Raw genomic sequence first — 5,333 nt, forward strand, 5'->3', positions numbered from 1 at the left:
CTTCCTTTCTGTGGGGCAGCGTTAGGGGCCGGCCCAGCGGCTTTTCTCCCACACAGCCAGCAGCCCTTTGCCCACAGCTCCCCTGGCGGGAGCCAGAGCTGCTTTCCAGCTGGACAGCCCCGCTGTGTCCCGCAGCCCGGGCCGGCTCCTGCCTGCTGCTGGCGAGGCCTGGCGGCTGGGCCCGGCCATCCCGGGCCAGAGCAACTCCCTGGCCGGGGGAACACAGTCGGACATTGGGGGACACACAGCAACAGAAAGGTGACACACGGTGGGCACCGTTTCCCTGTGTCCCCATTGCCGCAGAGCAGTGCCGTGTGCGGTGCTGGCACAGATCCAGGAACAAAGGAATGTCTGTGCTGTCACCGGAGAAAGGACACTGCAGGGATGCTGCTCACCACTGAGGGTGCTCGGGGGTGGGGGGGCTCTCTGACCTTCTCAAACCTGGGGAGGCTGGGGGCGTCTCTGTCCCTCTCAGCTCTGATGTGACCCCACCCAAACATCATCGGGCTCAGAGGGACAGAGACACCCGCGAACCCCCAGAAGGGCTGAACTCGGGATTTGATTTGGGGCTGAGGATTTAGGAAGGGGCTGGAATTGGGGCTGAGGTTGGAGTTGGGCCTGAGATTTGGATTACAGCTGGAATTGGAGTTAAGGCTAGACATGGGATTGGCTTTAGGGCTGGAGTTGGGATTGTGTCTGGGTATAGACAAGTCTGGGACTTGGATGTGATTAAATACAGAACTGTGAGTATGTCTAAACATGGAGTGAGATTGAGACCAGGATCAGGGTCAGGTTTGGAACTGAGCTCACCCAGAGCAGGCCAGGGGGGTTGTCACTGCAGGATGTCCCTGGCATCGTCCCAGCCCTCCTCAGGCACCTCCAAACATGAGGGGCAGCTTGGTGCTCCATGATCCAGGTGCTCCCACGCTGCCCCTCAATACCAGGCAAGCATTCCCTGAGAGCAGCCCTGACTGTGACCCTTGGGGCTCTGGGATCAGCCCTCATATCCCTGTGGGAGAAGCTGCAGACAGGATGAGAGATTCCCTCCCCCATTTTTCCTGTGGAAGGGTGAAGCCCAGCTGCCCTTTCCTTCTGGTGCCTCCTCCTCTCCTCAGCTGAGGATGTCAAACTTCCCAGGAGCAGGAAAATCCCCATTCCCTGTTTGCTTGTGGCTGCAGCCTGGAACATCCACCCAGAATGAAGAACTTTCTGACAGCCTGTGGAGCGTTTTGTCAAAGAGTGGCTTGAGGAGAGAGGACACAGCCGAATTAATTTGGTAAAGATGTCCTAACTAGGGCAGAGGCCTTTTTGCAGGCAGGGTGTCTGTTGAGAAAGTAGCAGACTAAAGAATGGAAAAGTACAAGACCGTGGCTAATTCCAAATCTTGCACCTGCAAAGATAACGTGTCCTTGGGCCTAGCGGAGTATTATAAAGAAATGGACAGCGAGGTGTGAGAAGTAGAGAATGTAGGCCCAAAGGAATGAGGATGAGTTAATGGTATAGTTTAACCAATAGATTGCTTGGCTTACAGAATATTCATAAGCTTATTATTTGCTGTATAAGTGTTTGATGCTTTCTTCAATAATCTGGACCTGTGATGAACCATCTGGTGTCCTGGTCTCCTTCCCACGACACATGGTGACCTCGAACACTGACCCCTCGTCTCGCACTAAAAGAAAAAGGGGAAGGACGTGCCACAGTCGAGGAAGTTGGAGCTGAGTCCTGTTTGCAGCCGGGACGGTGCCGGAATTTTGAAGCACCCTTGGGGTTCACATCGGTGACTCAAGCCATACGTGCTGCCGGAGCCTGGAAAGCTGCAAGAGCGCTCATGAATAGGTATGGATAGGCAAGCAGCATATGAATTATTTGCCGCGTATTTAGAAAGGTGAGGGGTAAAGGGGATAGATTTAAAAAAGGAGCTGCCAGGGTTGCTAGCCTACGGTTATGCTAGGGGGGTTTTCCTTAATCCACATACGGTTCATGAACTTGCTGAATGGAGAAAGTTTGGGGATATACTGTGGGAGGAGGTGTTAGAAGATGATAACACAGCACAGAAATTGGGCAAGCTATGGCAGGTGGTACACAACGCACTGCTTCAACATGTTTCTGAGCGTAAGGCGGCAGAAAGGGCGACAGAGGCTCATAAGAAGAATATAGGGTATGTTTGTGAGGACGATCCTCTCGCGCCTTCAGTAAACAAGGTGTTCATACCAATGGGTTCACAACAGTCTGGGATGGAGGATCCTGCACAGGCACGGGGGGGTCATCTGCACCTCCTCTGTCGGAGGAGGATGAGCTGGATGATGGAGGAGAGCACGGACAAAGCCCGCCGCCCCTCCGCAGAGAGAGTGACCTAAGCCCGCTGCCCCCCCACAGGGAACGCGGGCTAAGCCTGCCGCCCCCCTGGAGGAAATGCAAGCTGAGCCTGCCACCTCCCCACAGAGAGTGCGAGCCGAGCCTGCCACCTCCCCCACCCAATCGGCCTGCGCAGAGGCGCCAACAGCGCAAAACTCTCGGAGAGTCAGTTCCTATCCCAGGGGCACTCAGTGACCTATGGGGGGAGATGGCTAAACAAAGGAGAGAGGCTTGGGCTGCTCTGGCAAAAGAGGCAATGCAAATGGGGGATGATGAGGCAATGGAGGCCGCTTCTGCTCTTGCCTGTCCAGTTACATACACGCCATAGTATGATGCTCAGGGGAACCACAAACAGAATCTGGCGGAGTACACTCCTTTTAGACTGGAAGTTGTTATCTCAATTGTGGTCCACGGTTAGTTAGTTCGGGGTGAAAAGTGAACCTGTTAGGCAGATGCTGGATTATCTCTTTAATATGCAAATTTTGTGCCCAAATGATTTGAGGGGAATAGTGCGGCTAATATTTACTCAGCATCAGCAATTGTTGTTTAATGCACATTGACAAGCTTTGGTTAATGAGTCGGTTGCGACACAGCGAGCTCAAGGGGACCCGTTGCATGGAGTGACGGTGGATGAGCTCATGGGCTTAGGGGCATACTTGCGCACGGAGGCACAGTTGATATCAGGAGCAGATAAGTTTAGAGAAGCCATGCGGTTGGTACGTGAGGCCATAGAAAGGGTTAAAGAGCCAGGAAGGCTGCCGGCGTACATGGGCATAAAACAAGGTAGAGAGGAATCGTTTGGGAGTTCTATTGACAAAGCAGCTGCAGCTATAGACCGGGCTGGATTTGCAGAGTACATGAAGGAGGTGCTATTGAAGCAGTGTGCCTTATAGAATAGCAATCCGGCCACGCAAAGGGTGCTAGCCACTCTGGGAGAAAATTGGACCATTGAGGAAGCGCTCGAGCGAATGGCATTTCAGCCAGCAGCCTCACAAGCATTCTTAGTGGATGCAATAAAGGAGTAGGGCTGCAAAAACAAGCCCACTCAAAATCAGGTGTTAGCCACTCTTGCTCCTCTCTGAAACAGCTCAATGGCAGTCACGCAGGGAGGCTCGAGAACATACCCCAAATGTTACCGATGCAGCAATGGGGGACACACGCGCCCAGAATGTAGAGCAGCCGGCGTGTGGTGCCAAAGCTGCCAATCCAGCTCCCACAACACTACGGCTTGCCGGCGCTGATCGGGAAACGGTCGGCGAACCGCGTTCAGTGGCGGCGCCCAGACACAAGTTGCCGCCGTGACATCAGCGCCACCTCCTGTCTGCAGCCAGCAACAGCGGGGAGCCTTGGCTTGGACATAGCAGCCGCAGTAGACGTCACTTTAATGACGAACCGGCCTGAAAGGATACCAACTGGAGTAAACGGTCCTCTCATGCTGCAAGGACAAAAATGTGGAGCATTATTATTAGGACGTTCCTCGACATCCATGCTGGGACTATTTGTATTGCCTGGGGTCATAGATGCGGACTATACCGGAGAAATACAAATCATTACACCCCTTATCCCCCAGTTAAAATAACAAAAGGTCAACGCGTTGCACAATTGGTACTGCTACCGCCGATGACATCGGGTGTTCCATCCCTTACTGGACAGAAGCATGATGGAAAGGGTTTTGGCTCTACCGGTGTTACACTCCTGACTGTAGATCTACAAGAGAGGCAAAAACAAAGAGTTGAGATTACCCATGGATATCAGAGCATAACCCTTTATGGATTATTGGATACGGGAGCAGACACCAGCATTATATCGCCAGAAGCATGGCCACAGCATTGGCCCCTGCTCCCATCAATTAATATGCTCACAGGAGTAGGAGGACTTACTTTGGCAAGCAAAACACCGCCTCTGTCGGTGCGCATTGATGGGCAACAAGTGTCCATTGTGTTCTCAGTCATTCAGTTGCCCCCTACAGTCTCTTGCCTGATAGGCAGGGATGTTTTAACACAGCTGGGGGTGGTGTTGACCAATCACCACCCTTTGGGGTAATTGCCATTGCTGGGACTTTCCCCATTCCACTCACCTGGAAAACAGATACACCGGTGATGGTTAAGCAATGGCCCTTGAAAGGGGAGTCTTATGCATGCCCATGAATTGGTGAAGGAACAATACGAGCAAGGACATTTACGACTCTCAACGAGTCCGTGGAACATGCCCATTTTTGTGATCAAGAAGAAGTCAGGGAAATACCGCCTGGTACACGATCTGCGAGCTGTGAATCACCAGATGGAACTGATGGGGGCCTTGCAGCCTGGTCTTCCGAATCCAGCCATGATCCCACAAGATTGGCCACTTCTAATCATTGATTTAAAGGATTGTTTTTTCACTATTGGGCTGCATCCCGATGATACGAAGAGGTTTGCCTTTACCCTACCAGCAATAAATCGTGGGGAACCAGACAAAAGGTTTGAATGGACAACATTGCCGCAGGGGATGCGGAACTCCCCCACTTATGCCAGGTTTATGTTGACGCTGCATTACAGCCATTACGTCAGCAGTGGCCAGCTACCATAATATATCATTACATGGATGACATCTTGTTTGTGCAGCAACAGCCATTTTCCCCTTTACAGGTTGACAGCATCAGAGACACTCTTGCAGCATCTTCACTTGTTATTGCCACAGAGAAAATTCAGACCACGAAACCATGGAAGTATTTGGGATGGATTCTAATGGACCAAACAGTGGTACACCAAAAATTAGAACTGCGCTTGGACATTAAGACTTTACATGATGCTCAAAAGTTGCTAGGAGACTTACAGTGGCTAAAACCCATTGTGGGAATACCAAATCGCTTGTTGGAAACCCTGCGACCCTTGTTAAAGGGCACTGACCCCACTACCCCTGTGTGCCTCATGAAGGAACACCATCTTGCCTTGCAGCAAATCAGTAATTGTGTACAACAAGGATATGTGTCTCATCGA

Source organism: Melospiza melodia, unplaced genomic scaffold, assembly GCF_035770615.1.
Source record: "Melospiza melodia melodia isolate bMelMel2 unplaced genomic scaffold, bMelMel2.pri scaffold_32, whole genome shotgun sequence".
Classification (NCBI taxonomy): Eukaryota; Metazoa; Chordata; class Aves; order Passeriformes; family Passerellidae; genus Melospiza; species Melospiza melodia.